At 39.3% G+C, this 21,455-nt stretch overlaps 1 protein-coding gene and 1 long non-coding RNA gene across 5 annotated transcripts in view; one reads left to right on the top strand and one right to left on the bottom strand.

Moving 5' to 3' along the window:
* LOC111247748 (uncharacterized) overlaps window positions 1–21,455 on the bottom strand; it is a 95,064-nt gene that overhangs the window by 51,759 nt on the left and 21,850 nt on the right. The gene's annotated exons all lie outside the window — the stretch shown is intronic.
* Window positions 2,746–21,157, top strand: LOC147758804 (uncharacterized). Of its 4 annotated transcripts, none has more exons than XR_015319493.1 (4): window positions 2,746–2,878; window positions 3,547–5,752; window positions 6,085–6,404; window positions 19,949–21,157. It is a non-coding gene; the product is annotated as an uncharacterized LOC147758804 (long non-coding RNA). The 4 variants fall into 4 exon arrangements; XR_015319488.1 differs by having other exon boundaries at window positions 2,768–2,905; XR_015319486.1 differs by lacking the exon at window positions 2,746–2,878 and adding an exon at window positions 6,563–6,627 and having other exon boundaries at window positions 5,627–5,752.

Below are 21,455 nucleotides of genomic sequence, written 5' to 3' on the forward strand. Positions count from 1 at the left end.
GATTGTAAATCAGGCCTCATTTTATTCTATTACGTTTTTGCTTGATATCGCTGTTGTCATCTTCAAAACACTTCTCTCTATCTATCTATTTATTTATCTGATAGCCACTTGCCTTAATGCGGCATTATCGTGATCGAAATTTGGTCTAGTTTGTGCTTTTTGCGATATTTCCAATATTATACGTGCGTGTACCGTATATCGAAGTGTATGTCGGCCAAATTTCAACCCGCTTCAGCTTCAAAATCGCCGAATTGCTTAATCAAGTTTAATCTAGTATATCCAGCTGGATCTAAAATCCGAAAAAATTAGGCAAGATCGTTGTTATCAACTGTCATTTATCGACCCTAGTTACAACCGGGACTCTAGTTACGGGCTTCCTAGATTGTAATTACTATGATAATGATAATATATGGCCTATCGATACACAATTTGTGACATATTTCCAATATCAAAAAGTAATGTCCATATATTTTTCGTTTATTGCCGTACAGCTTAGACAAAAAATGCCATTTATATCTAAAAATTAGGAGACTTGTATTTTTTTTATTCGTAGTAGAGATTCGACATGCTATTAAGTCATTCATTGCTATTGGTCTATTTTTTTTTTCGTAATTTTATTCTTGTAATGGCAACCGCTTTGGCAGGTTGACCTGCTTAAAAAGCTAATACATATAGTACTTTCAATATAATGTGGATAAAGCAAGGCTTAATTCTACGACCTTTTTTTTACCTCGAAAATCTAAAGGCAAAGATTTTAAAAGGGTTGAACTCTTGACGGGTCTCCATCACCTACAACGGTTGTCGCTGGATTTCTCAACTATAGTAAAATGTCTTTAAACATGTATTCGCGGTGAACAACCCTCAGATGAACCAATAAGGCCATTTCGAGAGCAACCCCAGTAAAGCCTTATTAAATTATCACAGAGCGTTCTTATAAGGTCGGTCTTCAACAAGTGCTAACACCAGTGGACGAAGCTAACGCAAACAATTTAATGGACAACTTCGCGTAATTTCAAAAAGATGCTCGATATATATATGTATAGCACACACTACCTCGTAGTCTAAGGCGCACGACGGTCAATTCTTATTAAGATTGTTAAAGTGATACATATTAAAACAAAACAAAATCTTCTGAAGAAAATTCACACTTTAGACGTCCTTGTTAATGCACATCGGCGTGTGCAGCAAAAAGATGTATTCCCTATAGAGAGATTAAAATTGATATCAGATCAAAAATAATCCATATCCAAAATACCCTAGCGAAATCAACAAGTTTAAGGCGTTTGTGACATAATTTTTATTTGTACCGTTCTTTGGTGTTACGTGCTGGGGTATGCAACAGTACATGAATACATACTTTTTCGCTCCTATTTAGTATGTCCTGAGAACACACACATATATATATATATATTTGGCCACTTCTGACATCGTCGTTTTATTTCCTATTAGCTATGATCGAAAATAACACCAGCAGCACCATAGTAGTCATTAAATTGTATCATTTTTATGCGTTTATGGACATGCATAGGGACGTTTTTGTTATCATATAGATATATTTATCAACGTTGCCTGTGGAACATAAACATTAAATGTTGTACGTTTGTTAGACCTTGCCTGTTCGTTTTTTGTATCTGTCATTGTATGTTCATTTGAGCGTCAACAGATAAACAGCTTTCCTAAAAAGACATTTCAGACCGACGAACTACCGCCGCCATCAGCATTGCTGCCAGGCCCCTTTCTGTTCACGCTAACGCTGACACCGATGTAGGCACAGTTTATTTAGTTAGATGAGGACACAGTTTAGATAGTCGCAGCAGTGAAGAGTCCATCTTGACCCAAACTCCGATAAAGTAAATACAAGCTCTCAATAGATAGATGTAAACAGCAATACCAGCTAAGAGCGACTGTTACAATTGTTGGAGAAGCGTGGACGTCTGCTATAATGTAGTAACTATTATATAATAGTGTTTGGCTCGCAGTACTTTCTGAGAGTACCGTATCAGTGTGTTGGGTAAAGCACCCAAATCCACGTTGTCTCTTACGAATTTTTTTTAAGATTATCCCTAAATATAAGCAGATATTTTAACAAAACATCTTACATGTGCTAGAAGCGTCATTCCTAACAATTGTGTTGATCAACTACTATCATCACTTGTCGCGATTACACCCCTAACGCGGAACTTGCGCCACCGGTTAGTTATTTTGAACATATTTTTTTCTTTTAATCGGAAATAAATTTCAACAATAATCGTCTGTGAAGCGATATTGGTAAAAATACACTTACTAAGGCGTCGTTTAGGCTCTAAACTCTATAGGTTAGGCGCCGTTTGGAACTAAATTTGGGCCCAAAGCCCGCGAAACTTTCCACGATGCAAGGATTCAAAACGGTAAATAAGCGCAAAAGGCGTAAAAGGGCTCAGAAAGTCTCAAAAAGGTTAACCCTTGGATTGGCACTTAATAGTCTACTTTTTCACATAAACGGGTTTGCTGTATCGAAAACGTTCTAGACCATTTGTTGAACTCTTTAACTTTTCAAATCTAAATTTTATTGAGGATCTTCCGGTTTGCCTTATAGAAATCCTCTCCGGATCTTTCAGAAGAACTGGCGATCAAGTAAGTGAACGCATGCCTGCTAGGACAAGCAGCGTGTCAAAGTTTTTCCCAATTTGAATTATTTACCCATATATATTTGACATATACATATTAGAAGAAAAGTGATGTTATATAACAGTTGTGTCTACGATAAATTACTCCAGATTCATGATAACAACGAGTAATCGATTTGTTACAGAGTCTCTTATTTTTACTGTGTTTCTCAAGAATAACGTGTGGAACCATTAGAGTCGCGCCGTCGATCAGCTAATAGTCAACGGCCCCGGTAAATCAACGGCCCCGGATTATTTAAGTTAGTCTTTAACATATTTTACCTATTAATTTACCATTCAGCCCACAAAGCATTAGTCGTAACCTTCTTAAACATGTAAGGAGACGCTTGTAAGTTCATTTATGACACACAAAACACGTAATAGTATAACATGACAAAGGCGAATGCAGCCATAAGCCTTTTCCGTGGTTTAACATATGATGAATGATATCCAGCTATTAGCTAATAAGAGAGATCGAATAATTACGCTTATACCCTTGTCGTTTTGATGACAAGACAGTTAGTCGGCGCATGTAAGAACCCCCGATCATGTCAACATCAGTGATCACAGAATCACATTGCCATTGTCACTGTCAGTAGGAACCTGCTAAATTGTAAATGTTTTCAATCGGCTAAAGATTCGGCATTCGTTTAACGGGCAGTATCAGGCGCAAAAGGGCCCAACACGTGTCATGCTGCTTGTATTAAAATCTTTACTAGAAAAACTTTTGTTAATTCCTTTAGCTCGTCCACGTGCATCTACACTCAAGCTTTCGTTCCATTCTCATTACTATACTACAATTACTACTATTTTGTTACAGTTAGAATATCATTATTGTTAGCATGTTTTCATTGTGCCCTCTCTCAGTTTGTATTTATAATTTCTGTTTGTAATCATGTAGGAATCATATCGGTAGCACCACGCTTCATTCGAAGACGGCACGGGATAAGGAAGGCGGTGGTAATGTAAATCAACGAATCAACGTATATGCACTGATGGCTATACACAGTTTACTTTTTCCATTGGCGAGGTGCCCCCTCCTCCAGGCGTATTTTGCACGTTACGGCTATAGTTTGGCTGTTCTGCACGGAAGCGTTAGGTTTAGTTGGAGGCTTGAGCTGTACCATTGTACTTAAGGAACTGCTGATGATGTCGCCGCTTGAACGGTCACGAAGATCAAAGCAATTTATTATGAGAGTTTGAGTGAGTAGGAGGTTTACAGCTTCTTCGGCAATCAAATCGATATGTTAATACTGCGAAATAACTGCGACAACAGGTTTCGAAGAAGATATAATTCGGTAATATGCTGTCTGTTACGTTGATGGTGACCACTTAGTATATATATATATATATATATATACAGCTGTTATAATAAGATATATATAATAGTTTTAGCGGTAGTGGCTATATTAAATAAGGGTCTGTTCGTCGACGTCTTGGCTAGCTTCTCACGCCACTCGATAACCTGACCTATTTGTCATAAATTTGTGTGATCATCACCCGCTGGTAATGATTCCATTTCGAAATGGAATAGATAGTAAACGGTATACGAGCTTATTTGATGCATATAAGGCTTCCGATGACCCTTCTACTGCTTCGAGTATGCATCACTTACATGTCTAAAGTAGTTTGTCCGCTTTCTTAATGGCCTTTTCTAGATCTTTTTATATAGATATATTATAAATTTGATTATATATAGCTGGTAATTTGAAAAAGATTAAGTGAGAACGGGGAAAATTTTTGCCAAAGTAAAAAGCCTTTTCAAGGTCTGAAGCCTTCTCAATCTTCCTCTGGTAGCCCTTTTTTGTTGTGTTAATGTAAGGCAAATGGCTGGACGCTGACCTCTCCAGTATGGCATAAAGATTATTTCACAGTTAGAAAAAAGTAACACTATTAACATGCATTAGCAATATATGTATCCGTATTACCAATATAACGATATTGAGTAACTAACATCATTTGAAATGCATCACAGGTGTTATGGAAACAGGTTAGGTGAGCGCCATCTACATATGCGACGCTGAAAGTCTGCTGGCCATTGAATTGAATTGTTAGTTCACTTTCGAGAAATGATGCCAACGAAGAACGCTCGTTGGCATCATTTCTTCCAACCAAGTTCGAAACCGAGGCTACCCAAAAGGTCTGTTCATGATTGACTTTCTTCATCAAGCACCATCCATTAACGATGAAACGAGTCGGGTGGTAGTACACAGAAAGTTACCCTGTTTTTTCTAGAGCAAAAAAAAACATGAATCGCCTAATATAACTTAATTTGCACAGTAGATAGGTTAATAACGTTATTCAAAAAAATTTGGAAATTAGATAACCGGCACCAGCTTGTATCCATCTTGAATAAAATACGGTTACGGTTATATTCCTAGTCTCATTTTAGTAATTCTGTTTAGGTTTGAAAAATTCCCAAGTGAATGTTGTTTTGGAACTGCCAAGGCAAATTTTTGTTTCAGTAATTGAGTGCTACTTGGTCAAGACAATAAAAATATCCATTACTAAAAAAAAAAAAACCGATGGGCAAGTGTCTTCCCCGAGAGAGTCCAACCTATTATCATGCCCAAATATCTTATGATTTTACTCGCGTCTTACAATGACTTCGTTTGCATCAGGTGATTCAAGGGAATCAATGGATCCCACCTATCGACAAAGCACCACTTCACTCCTTTTGGTTTGTTTACTTATTACATCTCAACAGAAAAAGGCTGTAAACCTTGGGCTTCACTTTGATTTTTGCCGACCACATAAGTTTCGCATGAATGAGTAATACAAACACATACATTAAGCACACAGACATCTCACAGAGGGTAACGTTCCATTCGACAACTGTGGGCTTATGACCTCTGCAAGTAGCACAATTTGCTCTCGGCGTTCAGATATAAATCGTAAATGCGTCTGCTGCAGATGGGTGCCCGTTGTCGGATCTGTTCATCGAACACAGGAAAGGAGGAAGTATAAGCGGTCATCACTTTTCGAAAATAGGCGCGCTGTTTAAAACCAGCTTCTGCTGAGGGTCACATATGCTACTCGCTTGTGTTTAAAGGACACCGAAGAGTCGCTAGCAGACCCTCAGAATCGTCACCTTCAACAGTCAAACGGTAGCATTTTACGGTTCAGTTTTATAGTATCTAGGTAAAAAGTCGGAAAGAATAACTACTAAAATATTGCAAACACACAATGGACTGACAGGCATTACTGTTGTCTAGAATCTTAAAGGCTGGATCGAGCACTTCCATTTACTTAGATACATGTTCAATACAGAGCTTCAATATAGTTTAATCAAATCTGACTTTGCTTTGCCAAATCAAAGAAGAAAGCGATTCGTTCATTTAGCGGTTTGGCTATTAGTAATGCGATTATTATTATTATAATCACAGACTTCGTACTTATTGTGATTTCCATAAATTTCGTCTTCGTTCTTATCTTCAAGGAATGTATTTCCCAGGATTCGATTCTTCAGACCCGTAACAATTGCACGACGATCTAGTAGCGGACGCAATATTCAAAACAAGCCCATAGCATTTGGCTCTCACCTTAAGCTACTGCAATGGTTTTTTTTTTGTCAGACCTTAATCCACCCCGAAGATCGATTACACAGACGACGGAATGTGGACTGTTATTTTTACCATACATATCCGGTTGAAATCAGTTGTGCTTGTGTGAAACGTTTTGGCGTCGAGTAGAGACAAGTACATGATTAGTTGGATGGCCATGATCCAACTTACCAGGCGTATCTTACAAATTAAAGACGTATGTATGTTAATCATTCATGTTAAGAGTAAATATTACTAAGACGACTAACCACATCGTTTACAAAGACAGACTAAAAATTCCACCAAAGGTTATTGATGCATTCATGTGTGTTCATGAGAGTTATTTTTGATTCTCTGTTTTATCCATATTCACAGGGAAATTTAATGATATCTAATAAGTTATACGTTAAATGTAACGCTAATATCTATCAGCATCAAAGGTAAGACCAATGAAAATATTGATTTTTGTGTATATCTAAATATCGAGTGAAGACATCTGTCTGTAAAATAGACCTAATGCTTGCTCTCAGATTGCACTATTATTATACGCCCGCTGATAAATACGTTAGTTATTAGTTTGCATTAATGTAAAAATCAAAACAAAATAAGATTTAGGCTAGCTAGTCCGCAATACATATATGTACGATTGCATTTAGAAATGTTTTTGCTTGAGTATTTAATGATTATCGTCCATTATGAAAACCTTTCGTATATCGTATCGCATAGTAAAACACCCATAGGTCTTCCAGGAACCATCAAGAGATGGCGTGGACCCACAGAGCATGTAAAACATGTAATATAACAGAAATAATACGATGCCATTTTCCAAAGTGCGGCACTCCTTTTTGCGCATATATTCATGCAGTTTTAATTACCTTGGTCACTGAGCAAGATGCCCCACCGCCATGACTCAACCGTTCATTAACAATCAGCTGAAGCTTATTACGCTTATCACTGGTTGCTTTGGCAGCAAATCAATGATGTTTTTTGGCCAAAGGAAGAAAAGACCCTCCATTACTAATTACATGCGTATTGCACGCATGACAACGGCAGATAAATAAAGTGATAGTTGGATGAAAGGCTTTTATATTCAGAGAAAGTTAAAAGGCAATGCACTAAGGTGCCAAATGTTAGTGCTAATAAAGTATTTATCTGGTATGGTAAGACTTTCATCCATTAAACCGTGGGCTCCGTACACTTAGGCCTGGTCGCGAGCTGACTCGACAATTACTTGAATGATGCCAGCTTTAAATGATTCCAAAGGCACGAATGCAACAAAAAAAGCCATTCTTTCAATCTCCTTATAAAGCAAGAAGAATCAGCTACTGATTAAATCTCTAATATACAAAATGTTTGTTAATGGTAGCAAGGCTATACGAGGCGTTAATTAAGCCTGCATTGCGCAGGCCGTATTGTAAGCCTAAGAGACATACGTCAGAGTGCTCTGGCAAGAGACTGTGTACAAGGGAGCTATAGGTGAACATTCGAGTTTTTCCTCCTAGTTCGGTAAAATCTTAATTAGCATTTTAATCGTCTCTCGGAACTTCTTGTTTCATCAGAAGCAGGACGTGACTAAATCGACAGGGTCACATAATCAGAGATCGAACACGCATTTCCGTTTTTAAACATTTAGTGTTTAGTAACGTATTTGTGTTAGTTCGCGAAGAAATGAAACTTGAAGTATTGGATGGGGTGACAGAAGCTTTCCGTAATGACTTTATGTCCGAATCAGTTCGATCTGTCAAGCATATTTTTTCAAACGGACTGATCTAAAGGAAGGAAATGCCCTATAAGCTACAAGTTCTATTATATTGCCTAATGTTGTAGTGCGATATAGAATAGACGGTCAAGTATGTCATCAAACAAGCTTATACCGACTATATAGTAATCTATAAGTTTATTAGGTGAGTAAAATGAACTTAAACATAATCTATCAGCTTATAGAGAGCAACCAGTGCTCTAACCTTATTTAGTCATTTCTTCAAACAAGGATTGAACGAGAGAACTACAGTGGCAAATCAGAAATACGTCGAACCGCCATGACAACAACATTGTAAACCAACGTAGCTAGTGTCCTCAAATTGTCGAACGGAGATTTAGGTTATTTATCTAACAAATAGTGTGATAATAATTTTTAATTACTTTTTAAATAGTGACTATCTGGTGATAGTAATAAGAAATGTGTAAGATCAAATATATCTTTATGAACAATATCAATGGAACGTCGTAAAAAAATTTAAAGACGTTGAAATTAGTCATCGGTAACGTAACCGATAATACAGCGTTAATCCAAACCACAGATAAACGTTTTAAATTCAAGTTATACTTTCATCTTGATTACCATTTGTTATATATATATATATATATACAGCGCAGACCTTCTAGCTATGCTAAGTGCTTAGGATAACTCCGCGTTACATTATAACTTCCTCATGGATAATAGCAGTTTTCATAGTTTTTAAAACTATGAAAACTACTAAAAAACATCAGCATAGATCGTAGTAACTCTGAAACCTTTATCACCATAACAAATAAAATGAATGACTACATTTTTCCGTTAATGTAGTTCCCTCTTATACGTAGCGTAGCAAAACAAATCTACAGTAGACAAGAAGACGCCGTTTAATCCACAAATATTCAGTGACTTTACTGTTTATCAAAATTGAATTGTTTATTATTACTGAGATCTTCCTTCTTCCCGTCGTCAGCTTGATGCGTAGTTGTAGCGAAGTCATCACTAGGCGGCGCTATCGTTAGGTTCTAGAGAACGGAACAATGGCTTAGCCCCGCGTATTTTGTTCATTGATTGATCGAACAAGCTTGATTTATTGATGTTACATTTAGCCTTGTCTATAGTAATTATATATCCTAACCCGTTGCTTTTAAGTAGGTTTCAATATAAACGGATTTCACCTAGCCTAACTTTTCCATGATCATTTATTAGAAATTCACTTAACAAGTTGAAATACTGTTTTGTACTACTGTTATATAGGTACACCAATACGATCAATAAAATTTTTGGCCTTTTTCAGGCCGGAATGCCTATTTTAGAGATAGATATGTGTATAGCATATTTATTCAGCTCGCGACGATTCATCGGTTCATGAAAACATACTTGTCCTGCATAGAACATTTTGTCAGGTTTCTGTAGCTTATTGAGCATTTTCCACCTCAAACTTGAAATTTAGGTAGAGGCACATAAAATTTTCAATTTCGCTCATCGAGAGCTTTCAGTTGGTGCCATAAATCTACGTATAAAAAAAAATTTTATTCCGATGTCACGTGGGCGAAACATTTACTACATTTAGTAGTTGGTCTTGTTTATACCGAGATATCTATTTTATATTTTGCGAGATGTATTGTATATTTAAGGAGTCGATTTGGGTCCGACATACAGGCCAATAAGTAGAAATATAGATAAATTACCGTAGAATATGCCTAACGGATTTAATAGCCACCCAACAACATGTAACTACTTCTAATAAATAAAATGTAATCTAATACCTTGACACCGTACCAAATCAGGACTTTTCTTCTCATTTGTGACCGATGTGATAATAATACCATACGAGTTTCCCATAGTATGGACATGTCAGCGGTGATATTTTTAGAACCTGGACGATCCGTTCGGCAGTGGTACTTCAGAATTGGATGATCTATGATGTTAGATTTATAATAAATACTTTACGATATAGAACTGTGTAAACGTGAGACCTTCCTAGCAAGGAACGTATCTTACGTATCTTTTATGCTCTGCGCGTCATACGCGCGTAGCGTGATGCCGCTTACAGCTTATCTAATGAGTGCATTTCACGATTGTTGTTTTTGTTACTATTATTTAATAGGTATTATGATTAATGGCTATCGCAAACTGCTATCATTCCAATTATTATTATCCAAATGACTACTGACAGCACAGGCACGTTCTGTTATACCTATCATATTTGGATAGAACGGATTCCATACTGTTCTGCGTCACCAACGACGAAAAATAGGCAATAAAAACAGAAGGAAGCGTCCCATGACGTCGTACGATAACAGCAACATTAATGAATTCTAAAAATGGGGATGTGAATGCTAATGCGTAGTAATAACCTTCTCGCATAAATTTATTCGTATTTTATTTTAAAGAAAGCTAAATAGTAAATAATAAGCAAATGAGCAACTAGACAAACATTTGAGCACCAGCGCAATGCCGGCCGTCCAGGAGCAAGCAGCGCCTATCCACCTGTCAACGGGACTTCGTTTTATGCACTTCATTCAGTGACTTCACTCCAATTTAATCACTATTCGCGTTCAGATATCAAAGGTAAAGCAAAGGAGAAATCGTTTATGGCTCTGCCAGATGGACCGTGGGGAAGACGTTATGAGAACGATATTTTTGTGCAAAACTTCACCAAAAACAAGCAGCGCATCTGGTCCTGCCAGCCAAGCAGCGATACAGGTAAATGTCCACTTGCGGCAATGGTTTGCGTTGCGACGCTAATCATGGAGTATTATTACTGCTGTGATATTGGTAACGAGTGTGCGTCCTGCATCGTAAGGCCAGCGATTGTTCAACGACTGGTGAAAATGGTTCCATGTAAAAACAAACGCTGGGCTCGATATGAAATCACCGCCATTTAATCACATTCATGTATATTTCTTCCTTTTTTTTGTCGTTTTTTCGACGTTTGGGGTGCCGCTGACTGTCGCAAAAGTCGACTGCAGTTTACGCTCGCAATACCATAAACAAAACGGACTACCACCACACAAGTGACAAACAATATGACGATTATCGACAATCTCACCATATATATATACACATGTATGATTTTTTTTTAGAGCAGGGTTTTTTTTATTTACGATAGGCGCAAGTTTTGCACGATAATATACAAACGATGATTACACAAATAAAGGCTAGATAATTTTTCCGACGATGATACGTACGCTGCCACTCGGCCAAGCAACAGCAGCAAGTATTTTTACGACAATTATTATCGAATAAACACCGTCATAGGTTCTCTAACGCCTGGAGAGCACGAGGCACGATGTGGTATGTGCTTTTTGTGTGCCTGCTTTAAACACTTTGGCTACGCGTGCTCGTCTCGTAGTGCATTCAGCGTTATTATCGAATCAATAACAGTGATAACGATACGGATAACTGTATAGTAGCAGTAATAACAACGACGACAGTAAGATTAATGGTAGACGGAGAAGATTCAGCGCCCAGCAAAGATGACCAACAAAGTCGATTTGACGAACGAACTGGATTGACAACACCGGTGGCTGGCTATGTTTGTTATTAAGGACAGTTCCAGCTACCCAAAGATATCTGTGTTCCTTTACCATTATGTACTTCTGGAGTCCATTCGTTTCAGCATAAACGGCCGGTAACGGGGCAATTGATAACGACGACTAATAATGAAACGTGTACTAATCGAATCAAATAAGAAGCAATGGACAACATGAAACTAGAAGCTGGCTTGTTTATATTACCTACTCTGTTTTTCTCTGTATACACATATTTACCTCCATATTAGCTGACAATCAAACATAAAAACACCTCCTTTCCAATATTGGACTCATCATTAATCTCAACTACCAGAGATATAGCGCATCCAGCTTTATCCAAAGCTACCCGTTCAGGTTTTCCTATTTCCGCCCTGCGTAGACTCTGTCTCGCCCGTAACGATCGTAACAACGACGACAATAGTGAAACCAACTGTACGCGCTACAAGCAAACGAATCATTTCTTCTGTTCATGATGCCATGACGGTGAAAGTGACCATTGTTACATCAGCCACTCGCCGCAACGACAATACGATGCGGCCATACCTAGAAACGTAAATGATTATAATTTCCGGTTTTACTTATAGTAGTTATAATTAGTGCCTAAATTTTGATAAATCTATGACTACTCTTCTTACTTTTTTTTTTTTTTGTATTCAAAATTGATCGTTAATACGATATTGATAATGACGAACTACAAACCTCAGAAGACATTTAACCTGCTATGTGTATTCAACCATGGCGCTGAAATCTTCCAGTGGTATCGCTCTGAGGAAGAAGAAGGGTATTCTATGGGACTTTTTCGTCCAACCCATCTAATTAGCAAATTCTCGTTAAAACGGACTCTTACATCGTCATGAAAGTGTAAAAGTGCTTTGCCTAATAGGAGTTATGGAAGCTTATTAAATTGGTAAGCTAAACTACCTAAAACCACTTATTGTAGTGACAAAGAAACAGCGTAACCAATGTATGCCTTTTTTGAGATACCTTGTACATATACATGTACGCACATACATATATATATATATATATATAGCGAGAGATGTCAAGAGCGTTCAGCGAAAAGTTGCATACGTGTGGTATACAGACGGCACTATAATATGATTATGTTATAGACTGAGTGTTGATAGTAAATATTGGTAAATATATCGATTCGCAGAAAAGGATGAATTCGAATGGTTGCCGGTTGACCTAAGGTTTAGGTTCCCTTTTTTGACGCTGATGCCTATTCGGCATAATGCGGCATGATACAGTGAATGATTACGCATTGTGAGACAAATATACGTACAGACGTCTACATAGGAAACGTCCAGCAAAGGGTCAATAATGGAAAAGCTAAGGGAGATAGAACGGGTTGTGGTACAATCTATTGTGCAGCGGAAGCGTCTTGCCTACTGGATAATTTGTCTTTGGCGATTCAGGGGTTCGCAGAAAACAGCAAAGACGCCGGCGCTCGTTTACAGTATAACCGCGATGTACGTCTACACTGTGATATACGGATTTGCAGTATTAACCTGTACGGCTCATCGCACCCTTCGCGGCCATGTTTAGGAGCAAACTTTATCAACATACATATTTAAATGTATCCCAGAGAAATGTTTACATACTTGCGGAAACACACATTGCTTTATTGACGATTATATATTGGACTAGCAAGATATTCGCATGGACCAGAGAAACCTTGTCGCTCAAATCAAACAGACACACGAACGCAGAGCGGTATGTGTATCTATGTATATACATCTATCTGAGAATATAAGCATGTCCTGGGATAAATATATGTGGCCGTCACACAGCCCAAATTTTAACCCTAGATTATAATGTATGGTGTATTATTCAACGAGAATCCTACAAATTTTGATATGACAACGTCGGCTCGCTCACTTGTGCCTTTTCTAAGGAGTCATACCGTAAAGGGGGTGTTTATAAAGGCAACATTTGAAGGGAACTCATGTGCGGTTTCAGATGGAATTAAGGCTGTAGTCGCGATAAACAGCCGTAATATCTAAAAAAACATGAACGACACGTCTAACACATGTAGAACAATATTTGGAAATATCTTTTTTTATTTAAATGCAATCAAATCATAGAAAAAGTCCCAATTTAAACGCCATACCCTATATATAGACGTTAAATGTCTTCCCACGTGGCATGCTACTCAATTGATTCTATTAGCTAACCAATCTAGCGCTGATACCAGTTCTGGCAATCTGCCCAACAAAGTCTGTTTCTTAATTTCGACGAGCTTCCATATATGCAAGGCAAAGACGAGAAAGAGCAAGAAGTAAACATGCTCATGGGGATTCTTCTGACCATTTCTTTTGTCTGCTTCTTTCCTGAAGATCTATTGTAGAACCGTCTAAGTTTGGTCCTGCCCCTCCGTTTTCATATACGCTGCTCAGTTTTCACAAATCGCCTCCTTATGTCTGTCCCCACCTTTTATCTAAACCCTTTGAACTCCTCACAGCCTGCCTTCCTTTGAAGCTTTTCTTTCTATTTCCACTCCTTTTTTCAGCTTCTATTGCATACAGAGACCCAAAAAAAAAAGCTTCCACGCTCGAGAAAGCGCAGTCAGACATTCGTTAATAATTGCGTATAGTTTAGTTTGAGAATTTCTTCAAACGTTCGCCTACCCTATCGTTTTCCGCAGCCCATTTGAGACGCGCTTCCATGTATCACATCAGCGGGTGATGGGCAAGGGATCAGCAGAATGAATACAGATATTCGCTAGCGCGGCGATGAGTGTCTTGCCAACGGCACAGTTCGCGAAGCTGCCATTGAACTGCCGAATTCAATAAGAAATCAAGACAACAACGTCGTCGTCTTTTCGTGTCGTCGTTCAAAAGATTTCGAATGAGCGCCAATGAATTGCCTATCAAGCCCGCTGATCCGCCAGTCCGTTCAGCCGTCCGTCTATCGATAGCTTCATGACCGCCACCGCCGTCTTTGCTTCTCCACGCTCTTTTCTTTAACAGGTAGAAGCACAGTGGAACGTCGTTGTAAGAAGTTGCTACTGCCTACGGGACGACGACAGCCTGCAGCGGTTCGAAAACAGTCTCTCACTTGCAAAAAAATTTTCTCGTTATTTTCCCAACAGGGTAGGTGGATTCTTCCTTGCTAAAGTCATAGATAGCACAAGAGCAATGGCTAGCGGCCAATTCGATTGGGTGGATTTGGTTAAGTATCCAACTAGCGAAAAACCCATAAAGCCCAGTCGTAATCCTAGCAGTGGTTAGTAGATGTCTGGCGGATTTTTGTCTCGCATCTGACAGAATTGCGCATAGCAACAGCATATGCCTAGACCTTGTGCTTATGCTGCGGTTATTTCTGACGCGTTCATCATCGCGAACACTCACCACGTAGCGTTACACAGTCAGATTACGGCCATAGCATCGGCTATGTTTATGTCCTCGACCCTTCTCGACTCCCTTTCCAATTCTACCCTGACTACTCGATCGCCTGACGATAGCTTGAGACGGGAACACAGGAGCCTCGCACTAAAAATTCATCAAATCAGCATTACACGCCTAGCTGTCAGTCAGTTCTCAGAATCGATCGTCGATAGTGCGGTCGGTACTTGAGATCTCCAATTGTCACAACAGCAGCTACAATGCAGGCTTATTGAGATCACTTCTGCTACAGCCGACATGTCAAGACATCGAGGCTGATGGACGTAAGCGGTTGTTCGGCGAAAACACCAACATCGCAGAACAAATACGAGGCGACGACATATGATTAAAAAAAAGCTCTTTTTGCCTACCAGGGATTCGATCAAGACAGTTTTAGATATCTGTGGTAAAGACCACTAATTTTTTCGGTTCGATTGATATGACCGATGTCTTGGCGGCAGCAAGGTTTCTACCAGGTTATTCCCTACCAGCTCCGACCCATAGACGAATCGATAAACCGTACCGCTCGTATGGCGAGCTCCGTTCTCGGTTCCTGTGCTGAAATAAAGGAAGGAAATCGTTACGAAGGTGGCAAATGGAGGGAGTAGTTGGTATTGTGCCGCCCTAGAACGCTAATGTCACGGCCGGAAAATGAGTAGGAAACGAAATAGATCGCGGTCGAAAGCTCCCTACAAAGAAGAAGAACAAGCTGAAGATAAATCCTGTAAGGAAAGTAGACCTGTCTGCTGCATTAAAAATAGCTAAAGAGTACCATGCTCCAATTCCCAACCACGTATAGCGGGCGCACGGATTCCATTTACCGCTGGAGTGCCCTATCAACGGGAGAATGATTGAACAAATTTCGTACATCAGAACTTCCTCATCCACAGCCTTTTTCTCTCTCCCGATCCTCCCGGCTGCTCATCGAAGTTCCCTCACTTGTTGGATAATGCGCCTGTCGTGCTCTGTGCCCACGTCCGCAGATCGCAATATGTCGTGCGTAAAACAACAACAACGACACCAGCAGTAGCCTAGGAGTACGGTATGAGCACGGATACGGTGGTCAGCGTAGATACAACAACAATAATTGCCAAACAATTGATGCCGCCATAGAAGGCAATAAACACGAAAGACGACAGGCTGATCGCTTCGTTGACTGGCGGTACGTAACTGGAGAACGGTAGCGCTAGCGGCGACTATGGCGGCAAAAACGACGCTTAACGTGTTGCAAATTGGTGCACTGGCAGTTCGTCGTGACTGACCAGCGCCAAAGGGAGATAAATAAACAGCAACATGACACGATGATCAATCGCTTGGAAAAAGAACGCCAACAGCGAAAGACGCTACCTATTTATCCACGACGATGTTGATCATATAAATAGTAATAATCCTCGATCGATACCGGATGCGGCAGAGGCTGAAGGTCCGTCCCGTTATAGAAATTGATACAAAATAGCGTAGTTGTCCGAAGGAAGAAAACAACGATAACAATGCGATGTTGAACATGTTTAGATAACATAGCGCCTGGTAAACGTGGTAGCAAAGTAACGCAATAGATGGATGAATGATCGAAATAATAACATCGTTTTCTGGATATACTACCAACACTATTGTAGTTTATATATATATATATACATATATAGCATTAACCAGATGATAACGTGGGCCGCCTAAGAATTGCTATAGCCACAAGCGTGTCTTGTTCAATTCGTAAATTCATTAGATTACCTATCATTACTATATTTATGTATATATATATATAGCAAAAGCAACTACGGCGGCCTTTTAGGAGGACTAGAGGTTGCAAATGGATGCGAATCTTCTTACAATTACTATCATTATTAGATAAAACAAAATCCGGCCGATTTCCATAAACATACACGATTGTGCCTACACGTGTACATGCCTGCAACAAGCACACCCACAACGAAACTCATTAGAGCCGTTATTATGCAATTGTTTCTGTTTACCGATAAACAATTGCCGGATTCTGTCGACAAAGTGACTAGATTTCATGGGAAAAAAAGCTCTTCATCTTCTATCGTGAACATCAGCGCTAGTTAAATTTTGCCCGCCAGATCCACGCTCCGACTAAACTGTCAACGTCTGAACAACTTCATGATATTGTAAGAATTTCTTCCGGACTTGTTCTTGGAAGATACAATTTTGATTGACGTAATAATAATTATTATTATATTAATATTATTATTACGCCATTAGGTAATGTTATTATGTACCGTATATGGCATTTTTTTGTACACTTGGTAGTAACTATGACCCTTTATCTAAACTTATTTATTTAAAAGAAAATATGCTAGTTCAAATCTTGTAAATAAAAATAGTGATTCTAACATGTACGAAGACCATAATCTACTTGGTCGAAAAGAAATAATGTTCGGAAGCGTGCACCAGTTTGGTTTTATTTGTCTTCATCGTACAGCAATATAAGTAGCTTTCGTTGTTTTCGGATCTACCAGTATTGACAGCAAGAACTTGGAGTGAACATCAAAATATGATCAGTTCAATATAGATTTCAGTAAAATCAAAAGGGTATGACCCGTCAACAACCCGTCGACAATGCAGACGAAACAAATTCATATTTTAGGCCAAACTCTATATATATATATATATAACAACAACGGATAGTCGGTCTTGTTAGATTCATTCAGTCCAATTTCTATTGTCATTCATATAACTATCACCAGTGCAGTCCTAGTAGTAATATTATTACCCTTAAACCTGGTTTTATCATTACCATGCACAGATTAAGTGGTGCCGTAAATTGCTACCGATCCACGGTACATCATACCGAAATTGTGCCCAGTCACCGAAAGATAAAGGGGACTATTTCTGAGTCCTCTATACTAAATTCATCTCTCCCTAGGTTCAACGTTCGGGATAACGATCTGATTCGGTTCTTGCCGCTAATACTATCTGGATACTAACACATATTCTATTGGTATTTAACAACGGTGTGGAGCTAAAAACGCTAGCCCTCATTACCATCACCCAATGGAATTGGATGGGGAATTTGTTTTGGATTCGAAAAGAATAGAACACATTTTAGAAGGTAATAATATAATCTCCTATTGCGAAATTGCCATAAACGATGTGTTGTGACGGACTACTTATAATATACGCCAGGCGAAGCTATAGACTGGAAGCGGGCCTGAAGTTACTAGGAAAAAATTCCCTGTAGAGATTTATTTGTATACGTGCTGTACAGAGCCCTGAGAGTGCAATAGCTTTTCGAAAAATGCACACAGCTGGTGGCGGAAAATCGTGCGTTCGGGTGAAGCATGAAATCGTGCAACGTGAATTAAGAAAACTTAACGTTACAGGATGTGCCCGCCGAATAAGCTCCTTCTAAACCCCAGAAAAGAAAGTCGACTTGCAACCGGACTGTAGGAACTCAATCTTCAGGTAGTTTCTTTATTTTCGAGGCTACGCAAGCCAGAAGCTCTAGGCTGCCATTAGATCTATTCTTCGTTTCAAGGGAACCGGCTCTATACTTTATTTTTATCTATCAGCTGCTTTAGTTGTATTTTATTGAGCTTGTTATTCGATCACATTTACGGTGGCGTACGACGTTCTACAATTGTTTTATTACTCTCATTCTGTCACTCACCGTAATTTGCTAGGATGTAGCATTAAGTTCTCGCCGTATCAGACAGAACTTAGATGACTGCACTGCAGAATAACGGATGTGCCCGTATGTTCTTTCGTAGCTATTCTTTTTGAAAGATACTTTGCATCTAATGGTTTCATATGTACTTCTGGCTAATCTCACCTATCACCACGAAAACCACGCGTGTTAATAGGATCCGTAATAGGACCTAGGAGAACCACAATGCTATGCGGTACTTTTTCCTGCACGTTTCGCGGGTTACCATTAGTTTCCGCGTTTGGCTTCACTATTGTTCACCTTTCCAGTGTTTGTAAAACATTTGATGATTTGTTGTATTACGATCTAACTCACTCACAAATTTTCTTACTCAATTTTGACGTTGCTTCTTCTTCCGGAAACGGCTGATTGTGTCGGATGCTCTTCGCAGGGTCTGTTTCCCGATGATTTGGTCCCGCATGGTGACAGCCATTAGCGGTCAGGTTATTCGATACGCAGTTCGCGTTCATAATAATACCGTAATGTAATCCACTCGTACAGCACTGGATATACAAACGATTCAGAGCGATGTAATTCATGAGACGCTTTATCTACCATCTGTGATTCGGAAGAGTTCTTGGATACATACGCATCTCAGGCACGTCCGTCCAGCGACCTTGCGTCCCTGCCTGCCGCAACGCTGGACGACTCAACGCAAAATGCCTTTATATTCATTGTTGAATGACGCTAATACGTGCACACTACCTCATTTATCCGCTGTAGAAAAGTTTCGTTTCAGGCAATCACGTCAACGTTGACGTAACGCAATTGAAGTATCGGATCATAGTTATAGTATAATTGATACGCGCAATATCTAATGATTCTGGACGAAATTTAACTAGACGTTTACAAAATAACTACAAACCATAACGCAGCGGTACAACGAATCCGATCGCCATTCTATTTGTGCTCCCATATGAGCCGCCATGTTGTGGCTATACCACTAAGCCGTATATTCTTGCGTATTCTTTTGCATACATTAGAGAGAGTCTGCGTAGCCAAGACGAACTATTGCTGCTATGAATAGAGTTTTCTTTTGCGTGTCGTGTCATCCGTTCCCGCTGTCTCTTATCAATTCAACAATTTAGATCAATTAGAAAGCATTGTAAAGCCATACCATAATAGCACTCGTCATCATAATGTCACCGAATAGTCCTTTTCACACAGTGCTGAAGTAACATCATCAAAGAGCTCATCTTGTAAACTGTCTGCCATATCATTGTTAGCATAGGTTCTGAAAGATTTTTCTGACGGTGCGTTCCTTTCCGTTTATTCGTCATAGTGAACGCGGCACGAACTGCGTGAAGCGCCAATTGAACATCCCCCAGATGGGCCGGCCTTACCCGCCCAACGAACACCGAGAACAAGGACGGACGACACGAACGGCTGTATATGGTTGTTTATAGGCACTTACGCTAACGATTTCTTTAATTACAGCAACGACGAAGATGGCGACGACGAAATATCTATATCTCGTTCGGACCGTTTCGTGTACGCAGAAGTCCGTAACATCGACCAACTATGGCAGTGGCGACAAACGATCCATACCTACGATTACGCGCGGAGTGCAGGACAGATGCGATCGTGAAAACGATGCCAAACAAGCGGCAATTAGCACCAGATATTGTCGAGTCGGGCCGAAAGATGCGTGGCCGGATTTTCTCTTTCTTGCCGTCAACGGCCGGCCGGCCTGCCTATTTGCTGGCGTTTGCCTACTATAAAATGAAAAAAAAACTGTTCGACCACATTAGGCAGCTGGCACAAACTACTATATATATTTTTTTGCCTTTTTGTCAGAAGCCGTACGACGTATAGCCGCTGAAGTGATAGTAGAGAGCTATTTCTGTACCTAAAGGCGATCTCTGATGGATTACACCGAGCGAACTGGAAGATATAGATTTTCAGTTAATTAATATTATTTCATGTATCGGAGAGTTGCGCGAACAAAGCAATGAGTCGACTGGACGCATACGACATACGCTTTGCTTCTATTGAATGAGGCAGCCATCTACCTACTGCAATTGTCGTATGTTAGCGAAAAGTAAGGTTTAAATGTCGGTCTCTTTTTTAAAGCATTTTCTATGTATGTACTTTAGTGTAACTTTCTTCCTTATAAGTACTTCTTGTTTGCTGCGCGAAACTTCACACTTTTCCTCCTTGTCTAGCGGCTTATTGATAGTATCTTGCTGGTTTATAGGTCATGCTCTCTGCATTTCTGGTTGTAACCACAACGTTCCCTGCGTGCGACTGTGCGATGCAATAGGGCGCTAGGTACGCGTGCGACGGTCCTTTATTCGACCACAGTAAACTGGCATGGCACACAACTGCCATCTTCGGCATGAACTAATAACTCGTAATGTAGTAACTTAGTCGTTTACAATAGTTATTACCTCGATAGCCAATAAAGTCTAGTGAGTAAAAATGACTATTAGATAGATCATGACATAAGAATAAACAATTCTAATTATTACGTGGGCATCGTATACTTGCATAAGTTATGTACAAGAATAGTAGAAAAGCAAGCAAGTGTATGACTGTGTGCAAAAATTAGCATTGCTATTATTATAACTATGGAATTTTTAAGAGAACTTTTTTTTTAAGAATAATTAATAGAAATAGAGAAGTAATAAATGAAAATTGCCTAGATCGGCTATATATTCTTTTTTCAACGACAAACAACCGAGTTCTTCAAATGTCAGCATAAGGTAACAATGGTTCATATTCACGTCTACGTATACCATTCATGCTATTATAGGGCGTCTGTTCTGTGCCGTCATATGGAGGACGCGGCGTTTTAAATGTACACCCCATCAGGGGTGTATCAACGCTAGCACGATTTTCTTTCTGATAACTTCCTCTGCCCATATGAATACATTTGCTATCGACAAGCATGGTAAACAAAACATCACGGAAAATTAATTAGCCATTCTTACTGCAACACCCG

Source organism: Varroa destructor, unplaced genomic scaffold (genome assembly GCF_002443255.2).
Source record: "Varroa destructor unplaced genomic scaffold, Vdes_3.0 BEIS01000001.1, whole genome shotgun sequence".
Lineage (NCBI taxonomy): Eukaryota > Metazoa > Arthropoda > Arachnida > Mesostigmata > Varroidae > Varroa > Varroa destructor.